The 18,626-nt window shown below is 47.8% G+C and overlaps 1 protein-coding gene across 3 annotated transcripts in view; it reads left to right on the plus strand.

Annotated features, from left to right (window-relative positions):
• The window catches only part of AGMO (alkylglycerol monooxygenase), a 347,454-nt gene that overhangs the window by 320,257 nt on the left and 8,571 nt on the right, over nt 1-18,626 (plus strand). The gene's annotated exons all lie outside the window — the stretch shown is intronic.

Below are 18,626 nucleotides of genomic sequence, written 5' to 3' on the forward strand. Positions count from 1 at the left end.
AAAGCTGTAACAGCAGTCTGATCTGTGGCTCTCACCGCTGAACATACAGCCAGGCATGGTCGTGTGTGATAATGGGTGGAACCTGGTGACGGAGAAATGACAGCCAGGGTAGATACGGTTTCCCTCTATGCCAGTCCTTTCACCGAGCTAAAGAATATGGCTGTGGTGAAATACAACTCCCACTGAGAAGCTGTTTCCGATTGAAAAACATTGAGAATTTGATTCTGAGGGATAACCTTTCTCACCCGCTCAAGAGCCCCATAGCAGCTGCAAAGTTAGCGCTATCATGAACTCTCCTGAGGTAGAAGGCAAGACACACCAGAGGATTCTCTGGTGGGACCGTTCAACCCTGCTGAGAAGCAGTCCTTGCTAAGAAAAGTGTGTGGGAAGGTTCCCGGACACTCTATTTTTACTGAGGAGGAAACACACGCAAACACGGAGAGAGCATGCAAAGTCCTTGCAGATGTTGTCCTTGCTGGGATTTTAACCCAGGATCCCATTGCTGCAAGGCTTCAGTGCTACTGCTAACCACTGATCCAATGTGCTGCCGTTCACCCTCTAATATCTAACTGGCTGGAGAAACTTGCACCTACTGCCACTCTATATTCAGCTCCTTTGTGAGAAAATGTATTTGGGCAGCCACTCAGTCTACCAAATAAAATTCCTGAGAAGGAAATTGGGGATGGCTTTGCTACTGGTACTGGGGGCAGTGCTAATACCATGGCGTTGTACCATAGTTTGCTGGAAATATTCCAGGCTGGTTGGAGGCAAGCAAATTCCCACAGAAAAGTATCAGCAGTAATGTTCAGGCCACATTTCAAGTGCAAGTAGCTTTAGAGAACTTCCTGGGAGAAATGACACGCAGGGTAGATACAGTTTCCCTCTATGCCCGTCCTTTCACCGAGCTAAATACAACTCTCAGCAAAAAGAGTTGTGGACTGGCTATGTACCATCCCTGGCCACATTCACCTGTCCACATGTTTGTGGTTAGGTGGTCCTTCCCAGTAAGTGCACTGGGGAGGGCACAGGTAATGTTGTGGGAGCCGTGCATGTGGAAGGCGGAGGCGATACCGGGAAATATAGTGGCGGCTGGGGACCGAGTGTGGACAACCGGCCACCACTGGCATGAGGTTATGAAAAGCTTCCACCTCCACAAGCCTAAAAGGCTACATTTCAAGTGCAAGCAGCTGTCAAAAATTTGGCAGTATAGTATTGCAGCCTGTGAGTGGGTTGGTGGCTGCCTGCATACTTGAGCTTGCATTCCAAGGAATGGAGTAGGGACAACGGAACACTGCACTGGGACAAGGACGTGGACGGTGATTGTTGCAAGTCTGCAATGACAGGTGCATGGCGGGAGGCATCTTCGTATGCGCCAAGGATCACTTATGAGGGGCACACTTTTAGGCAGTGACCTGGGAGTCAGAGATGCTTCCAGAGGTCTTCCCCATGCTGTTCCCATGTCTTTTCAGCACTGTATGCATGTGTATGCATGTACCACGAGGTTAAGCACATGGGCCAGGCATGGTACGTGTGTGAGCTCGCCTCGCCTCAGAGCCGCCACCAGGTTCCGGCCATTGTTAAACACGACCATTCCTGGTTGTAGGTTCAGCGGTGTCAGCCATAGATCTGGCTGCTCTTTCAGAGCTGTCCACAACTCTTCAGCATTGTGCGGTTTTTCACCTATGCATATTAGCTTCAGCACAGCCTGTTGCCGCTTGGCCGAGGCAGTGCTGCAGTACTTCCAGCTTGTGACTGATGTGGTCATTTCGGAGATGGAGGCTGAAGAGGAGGAGGAGGCTGAGGAGGATGAGGTGCAGGAGCTGTAGACTGTGGGGGCAACCCTGATTGACCTAGGGCCCGCAATCCTTGGTGTCGGAAGGACGTGTTCCGTCCCAAGGTTCGACTGGGTCCCGGCTTCCACTATGTTAACCCAGTGTGCCGTCAGCAAGATGTACCATCCCTGCCCACAAGCACTTGTCCACGTGTCCGTGGTTATGTTGACTTTACCGGTAACTGCGTTGTTGAGAGCACGGCTAATGTTTTGGGACACGTGCTTGTGTAATGCGGGGACGGCACACCGGGAGAAATAGTGGCGGCTGGGGACCGAATACCGAGGGACAGCCACCGCCATCATGTTGTGGAATGCTTCCGTCTCCACGAGCCTAAAAGGCTACATTTCGAGCACAAGCAGTCGTGAAATGTGAGAATTTAGTAGTGTGGCCTGTGGGCCGTTGGCTGTATATTTGCGCTTAAGTTCCAAGGACTGGGGTATGGACAACTGAACGCTGTGCTGGGACAAGGACGTGGATGTGCTTCCTGATGCTGCTACTTGAGAGTGTGCAACGACAGGTGCAGGGCAGGAGGCGTCTTTGCATGCACCATGGACCATGCACCTTTGGAAGTGCATTAAGGTGAAGGGTACATTGCTGGAAAAGGAAAAAAAACTCTTTAAATCTCTTAGTTTGCGAGTGTGAACGAGCTGCGTGTGTCCGGAGCGTAAGTGCGAACGAAAGTAAGTGTGTGACTTGTTTTTCAGTGAAGAGGTATTTGGGAATCCTGCAGAAAATACCTGTGTGAATTGCGGTGAGTGCTGCATTGTGACCTGCTGAGTGCTTTTCTACCTGTTTAGATTTATTGGGCTTTTTAAAACCTATTTTCTCACTACAGTTTTAGTTTCTTAGTTTACTACCTGTGTATTTAAGGGTTAACTACATTGCACTAAAATCCTGAGGTGTAGATTTACTCACAAGGGGTTAATTAAGGGGAAGGGGTCATAATTAAGGGTTTATAAGGGGCAGCTGGTTGGACATCAAGTCCTTTGGAAGTGCATTGAGGTGAAGGGTACATTGCTGGAAAAGGAAAAAAAAAAAAAAAAAAAAACTCTTTAAATCTCTTAGTTTGCGAGTGTGAACGAGCTGCGTGTGTCCGGAGCGTAAGTGCGAACGAAAGTAAGTGTGTGACTTGTTTTTCAGTGACTTTGGATTCAGGGAGTTTGGAAGGGAGGACTTAGGACTGAATTGCTGACTGTATTTCATCTTTCTTTACTTTACTTTTTACTTAATTAATCCACCTGACCTACTTATCTGATTCCCCCGTCCATACTTGATACTTAATTGATCCCCCGTCCATACTTTACTGATCCCCCGCCGATATCTAATTGATACACTTGCACATCCCTAATTGATCCCCGTCCATACACCTATATATAAATAATTGTGTTTTGTACTTGTATTTATATACTGACTGTATCCCCATATTTAGAATGACGTCCATTTTGGCCGGAGCCGTGCAGTGTACATCTTGCGCAATGTATGCATTCCGTGAGCAACCGCTCGAGGATCCATACTGCTGCGAGAGATGTGAGCATATCGTGCACTTGGAAGCCCAAATTCTGGATCTAATTGCTCAGATAGCGGTACTGAGGAGCATCGACAACATGGAACGGAGTTTGCTGCTCACTGAGCAGACACTCAATGGGTCAATACTGGGGGTGGAGCATAGAGGGGAAGTGCAGGCTGAACAGGCAGGGAGCTGGATAACAGTTAGGAGGGATAGAGGGAAGAAGTATAGGAAGGCTGGTTCAGAACCGGCATTATTGGAGCACGACAGATCCTCTGACCGCCGGGGGAGTGTATGCTCCAGTAAAGAGGGGGAGGGGGGAAGTGTAGGGCAGGCAAGACAGGTTCTGGTAGTGGGTGACTCTATTATTAGGGGGACAGACAGGGCAATCTGTCACAAAGACCGGGATCGCCGAACGGTGTGCTGCCTCCCTGGCGCTCGAGTCCGGCACATCGCAGATCGGGTTGACAGGTTACTGGGTGGGGCTGGCGAAGACCCAGCGGTCATGGTCCACATCAGCACCAATGACAAAGTGAGTGGTAGATGGAGGGTCCTTAAAAATGATTTCAGGGACCTAGGTAGGAAGCTTAGGGCAAGGACCTCCAAGGTAGTTTTCTCAGAAATACTACCAATCCCACGAGCCACACAGGAGCGCCAACGGGAAGTTAGGGAGGTGAATAAGTGGCTAAAGAGTTGGTGCAAGGCAGAAGGGTTTGGGTTCATGGAGAACTTGGCCGACTTCGCGGTCGGCTACAGGCTCTACCGTAGGGACGGGCTGCACCTCAATGGGGAGGGTGCAGCGGTGCTGGGGAAGAAGATGGCTAATAGGTTGGAGGAGTTTTTAAACTAGAGACGGGGGGGGAAACCAAGGAAATAGGTGGGATGTGAGGCAAGCAAGGGGGAAGGGGAGAAGTGAATATAATGAGGGTGGAGAGGGGGGTGGGGATAGTACAGTTAGAGAAGAATAGGATGCTAAATAACCCCAAAGTTTTATCTTGCATGCTGACCAACGCAAGAAGCCTGACCAATAAGGCGGATGAGCTGCAGGCGCTTATATCGGAGGAGAGGTATGACATCGTAGGTATAACAGAGACTTGGCTAGACGATAGCTACGACTGGGCGGTAAATTTATTAGATTATAGTTTATTTAGAAGGGACCGGAAACAGGGGAAAGGCGGAGGAGTCGGCTTATATGTAAAGTCATGTCTAAAACCCAGACTAAGGGAAGATATAGGAGAGGGAGAAGAGGGGGTCGAGTCCATGTGGGTAGAGATAGAGGGAGCTAAAAATAATAATATAATATTACTGGGGGTCTGCTATAAGCCACCCAATATAACAGAGGAGAATGAGAATCTGCTATTAGGACAAATAGACAAAGTAGCAAAACATAATGAAGTGATTGTAATGGGGGATTTCAACTACCCGGATATTGACTGGCAAACAGAAACCTGTAGATCTCAGAAAGGAAAAAGGTTCTTGACAAATATTAAGGATAATTATCTCTCCCAACTAGTGCAGGAACCAACGAGAGGGAAGGCCGTGTTGGACTTAATATTGACTAATAGGCCTGATAGAATAACTGAGGTACAGATAGAGGGGCACCTAGGTAATAGCGACCATAATATTATCGACTTCAAAATGCCCTTCAGTAGGGTTATCAATAAGGGAACAACTAAAACATTAAACTTTAGGAGGGCGAAGTTTGATCAGCTGAAAGAAAGCCTTCAACTTATTGACTGGGACAATGTTCTTAATCAAAGGAATACGAATAGTAAATGGGAAACCTTCAAAAGAATTCTGAATACTCAGTGCGAGAGATATATACCGTATGGGAATAAAAGGGCCAGAAATAAGAGGAAACCAATATGGTTGAACAAGAACGTAAAAGGGGCGTTAAATAGCAAAAAAGAGGCATTCAAGAGATTAAAACAGGAAAACAGTAAGGAGGCACTAATGTGTTACAAGGAAAGAACGAGAACCTGCAAAAAACAAATAAAAATAGCGAAGGAGGAAACAGAGAGACGTATTGCTAGGGAAAGTAGATCAAATCCCAAACAGTTCTTTACGTATATAAATAATAAAAGGATTAAATCGGATAATATTGGACCGATAAAAAGTGAGGAAGGCAAAATCATAGAGAAAGATGAGGATAAAGCTAATCTATTAAATAATTTTTTTTCGACAACTTTCACAAAGGAAATCGAACTAACAGGAGAAATGAGAAGTGACAAACTTAATCCTCCACTAAGTATGACAAATCTAACCCAAGTTGGGGTACAGAAACGCCTCAGTAACATTAAAATAAACAAATCACCAGGACCTGATGGCATACACCCACGGGTACTAAGGGAACTAAGTAATGTGATAGACAGACCGTTATATCTTATATTTAAGGACTCTGTTGAGACTGGGTCTGTGCCACTTGATTGGCGACAGGCGAATGTAGTGCCAATATTCAAAAGGGGAGCGAAAAGTGACGCCGGAAACTATCGGCCGGTGAGTCTGACGTCCGTTGTGGGCAAAATTTTTGAAAGCTTCATTAAAGAGGCAATTACGGAGCATCTTGATGCTAATAATCTTTTAATCCCGAACCAACATGGATTCATGAGGAATGGCTCCTGCCAAACAAACCTGATTGACTTCTACGAGGAGGTTAGCTCTCGAGTAGTGTTGAGCCACCCCCGTAGTGTTCGAGTTCGGTTCGTCGAACACCCGTGTGTTCGCCGAACTGTTCGTCGAACTGTTCGTCGAACACCTTCGAACACCGTTAAAACCAATGGCAGGCAAACAAAAACACATAGAAACACATAGAAAACACCTTCAAAGGTGTCCAAAAGCTGACAAACTGCTCAGAAGACATAACTAACACATGGAAAAGTGACAAGTACATATAGTCATGCGAAAAGAAAAGAGGTGGAGGAGTAAAAGGAGGGGGAGACACAGATATAGGCATGTCATGCCCTTCTAAAATCCAAAAAGTGAGAAGCCGACACGGCCAGTCCGTTCCTGCCCGTGCCACCTCCGTGTCGCCGGGTTTGTGCCAGAGCCGCGGTGGACCCTGACGGCCAGCCCCCCTCTCCTAATACTGGTGCCTGTCCGCTGGTGGGTCAAGCCCCCCGCGGTGGGGGGGGAGTAACATCTGCAGAAGAAAGACCATCTTCTAGCCAAACTAACATGTCGACTTCTTTTCGTGGACAATGTGATACGATCCCTTTGTTACGGACACGCCCATCGCTACAAATTCCAGATGAGGCACAAAAACAGCAGGTGCTTCAGCGGATATCAAGTGCTCCTTCAAGTGGGCTCTCCTCCACCTCAACTTCAACATCACAAATACTCCAGTCCTCAGAGGTGTCACCCCAATCGCACTTGCTTCCTCACAGCTCCCAAGTCTCCAGCTGCCCATCTGAGTATGGGGTAACACAGATGGTTGAGTCTGCACAGCTGTTTACTCATACTATAGCCTGGGAAACGGAGGTCTGCTCCAGAGCTTCTGTTAATCCAGACGAGGAAATGATCTGCACTGATGCCCAGAATCTTTATAAGTCGGATCCAGGACCAGATGAAGAAGGTTCTGAGCATAATGTAGACCCTCGTTCCAAAACTGTAACTCCTGTTGGTGGAGACAATGATGAAGACGATGATAAGACTCAAATACCTGATTGGAGCGACAACTTGACTTTTCGGTCAGGGCAGGAAGAGGTTAGCTTTGAGGACGACGGGTGTGATAACACACAGGGTGATGATGACAAGGTTGGAGATCCCACTTACTGTCAACCCACAGTCAGCCAGTCGATGAGGTCACCCGGGCCTTTGCCTGGCCTTTGGGATGTCGCGGTGGTCGGCTCCCTGGCCCGTACCCTGGGGTCACTCTTTAAAAGGGTGGATAATTGTTAATTTTATAAGAGTTTGTGACACCACCTGTGGTATCTGGTGAGAAGCACCAGCGCTGCAGCAGTCCACTGAGGCCCGTGATAAGGCAGCTCGATGGTATAGCTCCCCACAGGTGGAGCTAGGTCTCAGGGCAGCATATGCAGGGGGAATGCAGGACAGGCGAGACCCAGCTGGGTGAGAGCAAGAACGGAAACGGACACGGTAGTCACTTCAGTACCTTTTACTGGAGGAAATTCAGGCACATCCTGGAGCACTGTAGGGTGAAGGGTGCATATCAGGATCCTCCCCAATGAGCGGGTGTAGGGCCTCCTGTTTCTTGCCTCTGCGCAGTAAGTTTCTGACCTGCCTGGAGCTAGGCCTAACTTTGTCTCTGTCCTGCGCTGGCTGACCTTGTGGTAGGGCCTTCTCTTGAAGTTCACGCTCCCAGTATGCGGGGCCTAAGCGTCTCCTGGCTCTGTTACGTATCAGCACCTTAGCGATCCTGTGACTTGTAGTTCTCCAGGGATTCCGGTTATGCCTTACTGGGTCATAGAGATCCCGGTAAGCTCGGATCCGGTGTCCGGTAAATGCTTCGGGGTGAGCTGGTTAAGCTCTTCTGCCCCTTATGTACTAACTCGCCACTCGCCTTCGGCCTACTCGGGCCCTCAATAGGCTATACACACTAACGGCAGCTTGCCGCGCTTCACCGATCTTATGACGCTGGCACACCTTAAGCTCTATCTGGGCTCCCTGAATCTAGCTAGCAGGAGCCTCGTGCTCCACTGCTGAACTATTAACTGAGTTCTCTAGACTAGACTGAGCTCCACTGCAGACTGACCTCTCTTAGGCTTCTCTACTGCAGGAACTCTTCAGAGGAACTGAACTGCCTAGCTCCACCTTCCCTATTTATATCCCTAATGGGCTCCCTCTGCTGGTCTGAGGTGGAAGGTGGAGATGTGTGAATGTTTATGGGGGCCTCTTGTGGAGGATTCCATCAATACACTCTTCTAGGATCTGTGATACCAAGCGCAGCGGGGCGTCACAGATGCTATTGACGACGAGGTTAGGTTGCGCCTTCCTGGACAGAGACGGAGTACTGGAAGCACGTCAACAACTGCATCCTCAACCACAACTCCGCCTCTGACCACAAGTCGTAGTGGCTCTTCAGGTCGCATGGGCTCTAAGCCTTGCATAGCCTGGGCATTTATTCAGATCGATAAGGATGACCCAACTTGTGTTATCTGTAATATTTGTCACCAAAAGCTAAGTAGAGGCCAAAAAATCCATAGTTTGAGTACTTCATGCATGTACCGTCACATGGATATGAAGCATAAGTTGCAGTGGGAAGCTCACTGTGCTACAATGCGGGACTAGCAGGCTGGGCCAACCACCGTCTGCCCCATCTTGTGCATCCGCGGCCTCTTCATCCTCTGTGACTGGGGGGACAGCAGTCACACATGTTTTTGGACGCAGACCTGCCACCTCTTTACCTGCAACAGCCAGTGTGATTGGCAGGTCGTCAGTTCATTGGGAAGTGGAAACACCTGCTGGTGTTGAGAGCTCTCTGACATCGAGAGCACCACCTTTGGATCAAGGCAACCTAACATGTCCGCCTGCATCTTCCTCACAGACCGGCAGTTTGCCAGGGACACCCTACTCAACCCCGTCAAAGCACAACAGCCAGCCCTCGGTCCCTCAGATGTGGACAAGTAAAAGACCATTTCCTCCTAGCCATGAGAAAGCTAAGAGGTTGAATTTCACCATCTGCAAGCTGTTGGCTACAGAAATGCTGCCTTTCCGCCTGGAGGACACAGTGGATTTTTGAGACCTTATGTCCGTCGCAGTGCCCCAGTACCAGATGCCCAGTCGGCACTACTTCTCAAAGAAAGGTGTGCCTGCGCTCCACCAGCATGTCGCACACAACATCACCGCTTCTTTGAGAAACTCTGTGTGTGACAGGGTGCATTTCACCACAGACACTTGGACGAGTAGGCATGGACAGGGGCGTTACATGTCGCTGACAGTGCACTGGGTAACTATGGTGACAGCAGGACAAGGGGCTGCTGTCCAAGTCTTGCTGTCCCCGCGAGTTGTACGTCAATCCTCTTTATCTAGAAGTTCCTCCACTGCTTCTGCCTCCTCAACCTCCTCTCGGTCCTCCACCTGCACCCAAAGCCTGTCTGGTAATGCCACCTGCTTTCTAACTGCGCACCTCCTTACTATGCTGGCAGCAGGGCTCAACGGCATCAGTGTTTACTTTGAAATGTCTGGGAAATGTGAGTCACACAGCTGAGGACTTGTGGTCAGCTCTGGAGACCCAGTTTCATGAATGGTTGTCTCCACTGGACCTGCAACCAGGGAAGGCCATGTGCGACAATGCTGCAAACCTGGGTGCGGCCCTTCGCCGGGGCAATGTTACACACGTGCCTTGTATGGCTCACGTGTTGAACCTGGTTGTCCATAAATTTTTAGCCCACTATCCCGGACTAGATGGCCTTCTGCAGAGGGCACGGTCGCTGTGTGCTCACTTCCGCCGTTCGCATCCCGCAGCTCAACGACTTACATCTCTACAGAAGTCGTTGGGCCTGCCAGTTCACCGGCTGAAATGCGATGTGCCGACACGGTGGAATTCAACTCTGCACATGTTGCAGCGACTGTGGCAGCACCGACAAGCCCTGGTGCAATAGTTTCTGACATATAGCCTGGGCCAACGAGATCCAGAGGTGGGGCAAATCACACAGCAGGAGTGGTCTCAGATCAGGGACCTATGAAGTTGACGCGCCCCCTGGGCCGTGGGGTACCCAGAACCGGGCCGGTAGACGCTGGGGGTTGTAGTCACTGTGGCGGTGACCCGGTCCGTGACCCAGGGCGGTCAATCCAACGGTAATTTGTATATATGGATTTTATAATGTCCGACTACGCCACCTGTGGAGTGCGGCCAAAGGGGCCGCCGCTGCGGAACAGTCCTCTAAAGCTGGTGGTTTTGCTGCAATGGTATTATTACTCACCACAGGAAGAGTGTAGCTTCAGGGCAGTGTGGGTGGATGATGGTGGTTGTAGTGCAGGGAGTCAGTAATGAACACAGAGTCCGTGTGGTGCAGTCCCAAGATCTTTACTCACAGTTGTTGCAGTCCAGATTACAGGTACCAGAGCTATCTCACCCGTCGTGCTGTGCGTACTCAGTGAGGGGCTCAGTCCACCCCCAGATAGCTCCGGAGTACTTAGCAGGACCCCCTTCTGTGTGTCCTTTCTCTGGCCTTCTCCCTGCACCTCACACCCAGTGACACTTCTATCCGGTATCCTCGGGCCTTGGCGGGCGACTTGTGTTCCGTCCCCTGGGTCCTATGTGGCTACCTTCTTAGTGAGACTGGTGTGGACTTTTGCCTGCAGTACATGAAATGCTGCAGCCTCCGGTTTCTAGTTGAGCCTTGCTGTTTCTCCTCTAGTTGAGGGACCGGTTCCCCTTATCTGGCCTGACCCCTCTACCTCCTGGTAGCAGCGGGAGTACAGGTGGCCTTCTGCACAGCCCGTAGCCCTAGGGTCCCTTCGGTTCCTGGAGCCATCCTGCTCCCACTCCTCTCTTCTCTCCTTCAGTCCTGGGCCTCTCAGGCTAGGCCCGCCTCCGGAGCAGAGCTCATGCCGAGCCTCTGCTCCTGTCACTTTTCCTCCTCTGACTGGCTTGCTCTTTCTAAGATGGCTTCCTATTTATACTCTCCCTGTCATGTGCTCCCCTAAGCTGCTCCCCTAAGCACCCACTACATAGGATCCTCCCACCAGCTAGGGACCTGGGACTGTGCTCTCCCTTAGGAGCAATCTCGCCCTAACCCCACTGCGGGTATGTGTTGGATGCAGGTGTTAGGGTCCCGAGCCATACGCCTTCCTTACCTGAGGGTGAGATACCACACCTCTGGGTGAGATGCAGTAACTCTGTGGTGACTGCACCCTCAGGGGCGCCACACACCTTTCTGTACAGTTTTGAAATGGCGACGAAGATGTTTAGTGCTGACGACGATGTCATTATCAGCATAACTATTCCGGTGATTTACATGCTGGAGCACACATTAAACAGAATTCAGAGTCAGGTGGTCGGACAAGAGGAGGTGGAGGAAGTAGAGGAGGAGTCGTATGCGGAAGGGATAACATCTCCAAGGTCCAGACGGTTGGCAGCACCAAGGAGGCAGGCATGGGAGAGTGGGGGAGAGGGATTAAACAGGGCGCATGGTAGCAGCCAAACTGTTGAGGAAGGTGCAGGAGCCGAGGAAGAAGTGGAGGATGAACTGGCGATGGGCATGGAAGACTCATCAGATGAGGGAGACCTTGATCACATTTCTGTTGTGCGAGGTTGGGGGGAGAGGGCAGAGGAAAGAAGCATGATTCTTACCTCGCTACCAACACAACAAGGACTTGGTCCTCCTGGATGCGCAAGACACATGAGTGCCTTCTTGCTGCACTACCTGCAACATGACCCTCAGATTGCAGAATTCGAAGTAATCTCGACTACTGGGTTGCCACACTCTTAGATCCCCGGTACAAAAGTAAATTTGCCGAAATAATTCCTGCCATAAAAAGGGATTGACGCATGCAGGAGTATCTGCAGACGCTGTTGCAGAATCTTACATGTGCTTTTCCACAAAACACCAGTGGTGCACGAAGTGAATCTCACAGTTCTAACTTGCCAACCGCGGGACTGTCGAGTCTTCATCACTCAAACCGTAACAGTAACACAGTATCTGCTGGTAACAGCAATTTTGTGAAATCGTTTCACCACTTTTTTAGACCATCCTTTGCAAGGCCACAGGAGACAAGAAGTCTGACACATAGTCAATGCCTAGAGAGGATGGTGCAGGAGTATCTCCAAGTGAACATCGAAGCCATGACTGTGTCACTGGACCCTTGCTCATTTTGGTATTCCAATCTGGAAAAATGGCCGGAGCTCGCCACTCACGCCTTGGAGATCTTGTCATGCCCTGCAGCCAGCGTTCTGTCTGAACGTGTGTTCAGCGCTGCTGGTGGTGTGCTGACAGATGAGCGCACGCGGCTGTCCACTGAGAATGTAGACAGACTCACGTTCATAAAGATGAACAAATCATGGATTCGCAAGGACTTTTCTAATCCTGTGTTATCCTTGGGAGGCTAAAAGCTTGAGGATTTGGTAATATCACCTCACCAACCGTTTTAAGCAACTGTGGGGCAATTGATGCCACTTAACCCTAGAACGCATGACCATAAAAATCTACACTTTCATATACCTGGGGCCTTTTAGGCCCGTGTGCAAATAACATTGAATAACTCAAACTCAAATGACAAACAACTATATACATGAAGAATACCTAGAGTTTCAAAATTCTAACTAAAGTAATCTTGCAGAAAATAGAAAACAATTAACAGGGCGGGACTGCGAGGCCCCAGGTATGCGTTCTAGGGTTAAGTGGTGTCTGTGCCACAATTTTAGGAAAAAATGGAAACTCTTTTTGGAGTCCCCTTGCTGTGTCTTACGTGACGTTGGCATCGTCAATTCCAGGTGGGTTGGGTCGCTCCCCCCCCCCCTTTTAACTGTAAGAAACTACATACACTATGGCTTGGGGTAACACAGATGATTGAGTCTGAAGAGCTGTTTACTCAGAGGTCTGCTCCAAATCTTCAGTGTCTGCTAGTCAGCGTAGAATTTTTAACTGCATCTAGCCTAGGCAATACTTTGGGCGTAGTAGCCCAGCTGCGAAGCAAGCTGCACCGCCTGTGTATCTAATAAGAATTTTTAAATGCATCTAGCCTAGGCAGACTGTGGGGACCCCCAACCAAACCCAGACGCTCAGCCCCCCTACCGCCCCCCTTTCCTTGACAATACAATAATGTAACTCTTACAACTGGATGGGTGAGGATCGGTCACAGCTTTATTAACTCTTTATACTCATTCCATTAGAAAGACATTTTATTTCTAAAATAATTCAGCTTGTTGCAGCATGCCCTGGGTCTCCACTCCGGCAACTTGGCCAACAAGTGTAACTCTCCAACATGTCCTTTCTATTTCCAGGCCACGGAGGATCCTGCGTACTCGTATGCAGGACTCTGACCCCCACCCATCACTCTTAATGCTTGTTCCACTCCGTCCTGGAGTCCTGACAGGAATATGTCCAGTCCAATATCCATTAAGTGAACACCATCGGGCCGTATGAGGCCTGCTTTATCTCCTTCCAGTTGTCGGTGTCGTACCACTACACCGCCTCTGTCTCTTCTAAATTTTGCCATCCGAATATTTATTACCCGCCTTGTCCGTTCGATGGCCGTGATGTCTCGCGCACCTTGCCATACCGCTATCGGCACAATCTCTGACCATACTATAGCTAGTTTTGTGAAAAATTCTCTGAAGCGCTCAGTGTCTAGTTTCATTATTGCCATTAGTTATGCGCTCTTGTGATGACCTAGGTTGTTTCCCCCGGCCTGTATAACTAAGATGACCAGACATCTTGCCTCTCTCCCTACCTTGATTACCTCCATTAGTACCTGTGGCCATAGCAGGCCTCTAATACCTCTCCAGTTGAAATATGTGTTATGAAACTCTAATTTCCTCCCGCCTGGGCGGACTTTCGCCCTTTAATCTGCCCAATATATATACGAGTGGCCTATCACCCACACTGTTGGCTTAGCGTCACCTGTAAAAGAAACAAACCACGTTAGGATAACAAGTCCGGTCTTATGTATCTTGCCAAACACGTGGATCACCATCTCTCTATCCTCTGAACTTCCGTTTCTGACAGTCCTGCTCTTGCTGCTTCTGTGGCTGCGCCTATGCGGAATGAGTGTGTCCCGTAATCTTTGGGGTGGTTCCCTGACGATGTTATGCATTTATTAAATATAGCTTGGAACTGGTATCTTGCTAATGGCGTCCCATCAATGTGTGATAGGAACAAATTACTTTGTGATCTGATGGTTAGATATGGTTTTACTATTGTTACCCGACTCAGTGTACCGTTTGTGGGTTGTAGAAGTACCCAAGTGCCCTTGCCTGCTGGAACCATTTTCGATTTGTGTATGCGTAGACGTATTGCATTATTGGCTATGACTACGTCCTGGTGTAATAAGCCTCCACTGGTGCTAATTTTGGATTGAGGGACTAATTCGCTTATGCATAGCGCCCCGAAGAAGGCGATCACAAATGCAGTAGACAGTAGTGTTGCTTCAAATTGTGAGTGTCATGTTAATGGTGTTAGGGATATGATGTGAGAAATCAGTTTTAGTGACACGGGACGGGACGTCTACACTCCTGACTTGGCTGACCCCTTTTCCACCCTTTTATGGATTGTCTGATGATGAATCTTTGTCACATCTCCCCAATTCAGTAGTTGGAAGTGAAATGCTACTCCGGTCAGACACCGCTGCGCTGACGCCCCTGATATGCCCCTCATCATTAGCTGGTGGAGAAATTCTATGGTGACTTGTGATCTGGCTTGTTCACATTGGTCAACCCGTCTGCCTGCTACTAGTCGTGTCCACTCTTCCCATGCCTTACCGTATGCTTGCCACGTCGACGGGGCAACTGACGCTCTGATTAATGGCATCAACTATTCGCCACTAGATCCCATAGGGAAGGTGGGCAACTGTTGTCCCGATGGGTGGGCATTGTGGAAGAGCTCTGTGAAAATCTGCCAATTGAATTGTTATAAAGCGTTAGCAGCAGCTTTAGACCCCTCAGCATAGTGGCTAGCGCGGACCCATACATTGTGTTTTAGGCACAGGAATGCTAGCCTGGGTAGTAGGCCTAGCACTGGGAGAGACGATGATGCCATCTTATTAATGCAGTGCGCTAAGCTGGTGTTTTTTGTTATGAAGCGTATATTTTTGTAAGCCAGGAGCGCGCCCCATATTTCTATTGCTACCACTATTGGGAAGAAAAATTATTTTCAGGGCTAGATGCAGCGAAAAATTATTATTAATTGAAAAGCTGGTGGAGCTTGGTATAGATGGCCTAATACAATGAGACCCACACACTGCTAGAAGGCCAAATATTTTTTCAGAGGTAGATGCAGATAAAAATTATATTCAGTTTGCAACCTTATGGAGGTCAGTATAGATGGACTAATAGAACAAGTCCCACACACAGCTAGAAGGCCAAATATTTTTTCAGAGGTAGATGCAGAAAAAAATTATATTCCGTTTGCAACCTTATGGAGGTCAGTATAGATGGACTAATAGAACAAGTCCCACACACAGCTAGAAGCCCAAATATTTTTTCAGAGGTAGATGCAGACAAAAAATTATTTTGAATTTGCAACCTGATGGAGGTCAGTATAGATGACTAATAGAACAAGTCCCACACACAGCTAGAAGGCCAAATATTTTTTCAGAGGTAGATGCAGAAAAAAATTATATTCAGTTTGCAACCTTATGGAGGTCAGTATAGATGGACTAATAGAACAAGTCCCACACACAGCTAGAAGGCCAAATATTTTTTCAGAGGTAGATGCAGACAAAAAATTATTTTGAATTTGCAACCTTATGGAGGTCAGTATAGATGGACTAATAGAACAAGTCCCACACACAGCTAGAAGCCCAAATATTTTTTCAGAGGTAGATGCAGAAAAAAATTATATTCAGTTTGCAACCTTATGGAGGTCAGTATAGATGGACTAATAGAACAAGTCCCACACACAGCTAGAAGCCCAATATTTTTTCAGAAGTAGATGCAGAAAAAAATATATTCAGTTTGCAACCTGATGGAGGTCTGTATAGATGGACTAATACAACACGTCCCACACACAGCTAGAAGCCCAATATTTTTTCAGAGGTAGATGCAGAAAAAAATATATTCAGTTTGCAACCTGATGGAGGTCAGTATAGATGGACTAGTACAACAAGTCCCACACACAGCTAGAAGCCCAATATTTTTTCAGAGCTAGATGCAGAAAAAAATTATATTCAATTTGCAACCTGATGGAGGTCAGTATAGATGGACTAATAGAATGATGCTATGCCCAAAAGATTTTACTTCACTAGGTGCAGTAAAAAAATTGGTATTCTATACACAGGTGGTATATCTTGCAACACAGATAGGCTACTCCACTGACTAACACACTCTGCAATAGGCCAAAAAGGATTAGCTTTGCTAGATTCAGCCAAATGCTGTGAAAAAAACTTGCACAGCACTGGCACAGACCTGCCTGGCAAAAACTGATAGGAACTGATGTAACCTAGTCCTGAAAAGGACTCCAATTACAATTAGTCTTTACTCCCACAATCTATCTATTTAAGAGCACAGACCTGCCTGATAAAAGTCGTAGGAAATGCTGTAACCTAGTCCTTAAAAGGACTGCAATCACAACTATTCCCTACTCCCAAGCTATCTGTATATTTGTGCGAAAATTGGCTTGAAATTAACAAGGTATAGCGCACACAGCAACAGCGGTGCCGTCTAACACGCAGCTGCAGCAGTGAGAAAATGGTGGCGATGGGGAAAATGGCTTGGTCTTATAGGGCAAGGACATGTGACATACACTGCCAATGACACATGCCCTTGCTTGTGTGAAAAAAAGCACTTCGCTCCGTGTGTGCGCTGCTGATAGGCTGACAGATTGCACCTCCCCACTGCAAATGCGGGAAAGAGAAAAAAAAATGGAGATCTTCATTGTTCCTGCAGAGATCCATCCCCTGCCCCTCCCCCGCCCCGCTGTACACTCAAACTGCGTATTAACATTAATTTTCATCATTACTAAGAAAAAATCCAGTTATGATTTTGGTGCACGAACAGTTATCGAACATAACCTCGAACAGCCGAATTTTTCTCAAATTGTTTGTGTTCGCCGAACGGCTCGAACACCGCCCAAAACAGCTCGAATTTGAGATTGGCGAACAGTTCGAGTAGAACAACGCTCATCTCTACTCTCGAGTAGATCAGGGGGAACCAGTGGATGTCGTGTATCTCGACTTCTCAAAAGCGTTCGATAGCGTGCCACATAATAGGTTGGTATACAAAATGAGAATGATGGGGCTGGGGGAAAATGTCTGCAAGTGGGTAGCTAACTGGCTAAAGGATAGAAGGCAGAGGGTGGTTATAAATGGAATATACTCAGATTGGGTAAGCGTCACTAGTGGGGTACCACAGGGGTCTGTACTAGGCCCAATGTTATTTAATATCTTTATTAACGACATAGTCAACGGGATAAATAGTAAAATATCAATATTTGCAGATGACACAAAGTTATGTAAAACAATTAATACAAAAGAGGATAGTGAAGACCTACAGAAGGATTTGGATAAGCTGGGTAGGTGGAGCATTAAATGGCAAATGAGGTTTAACGAGGAGAAATGTAAGGTCATACATATGGGAAGGAAAAATGGAAGTCACCAGTACTCACTGAATGGGAAATCATTGGGGAATTCAGAGATGGAGAAGGACTTGGGCATCTTGATTGATAGCAAACTAAATTGGAGTGCCCAAAGTCAGGCCGCTGCTGTAAGGGCAAACAGGGTAATGGGATGTATCAGAAGAGGTATAGCTGCAAAGGATGAGAACATTGTTCTTCCACTGTACAAAGCACTGGTCAGACCACACTTGGAATACTGTGCTCAGTTATGGGCCCCAATATATAGAAAGGATATAAATGAGCTTGAAAAGGTACAAAGGAGGGCAACAAAATTAATAAAGGGAATGGAGGGACTGCAATACCCAGAGAGGTTGGCAAAACTAGGACTATTCAGCCTGGAAAAGAGAAGGTTGAGGGGGGACATAATAAATGTGTACAAATATGTTAGGGGACAGTATAGAGACCTTGCCCGGGATTTGTTCAAAAGGAGGGATATTACGGTAACAAGAGGGCATTCACTAAGACTGGAAGAGAAAAGGTTTCAGCACCAGCATAGGAAGGGGTTCTTTACGGTAAGAGCAGTGAGAATATGGAATTCAGTGAGTGAGGAGACGGTAATGTCTGATTCACTACACCAGTTCAAGCGGGGACTGGATGCATTTCTAGATACCAGGCAGATTTCAGCATATACTTAAAAATAAAATAAAATAGTAGGTTGATACAGGGATTTATTCTGACTGCTGGTTTCAGAGTCGGGAGGGAATTTTTCCTTAGGTGAAGATTGGCCAAATCATTTGGGGTTTTTGCCCTCCTCTGGATCAACTTTAGCAATTACAGAACTAACAGGTCGAACTTGATGGGCGCAAGTCTTTATTCGGCTTTACAAACTATGGACAGGGGATTGGCTTGCATGCACAACAGCGGAAGAAGCAATGGTGCCCCCCGCAGACACTGTTCCTGGACCCTGGGGTTCAGCCCACAAAGTCGGATGCTTTGCTGTCATGTTCCTGATCATGCTGGTGGTGGTCAGGCTGGTCGTTTTGCCACCCCTGCTGATGCTAGCCTGGCAGGTGGTGCAAATGGCCTTTCTGGGGTTATCGGCAGAGTCTTTAAAAA

This window comes from Phyllobates terribilis, unplaced genomic scaffold (assembly GCF_046119375.1).
Source record: "Phyllobates terribilis strain yellow unplaced genomic scaffold, ASM4611937v1 Scaffold_4__5_contigs__length_816908805, whole genome shotgun sequence".
NCBI lineage: Eukaryota > Metazoa > Chordata > Amphibia > Anura > Dendrobatidae > Phyllobates > Phyllobates terribilis.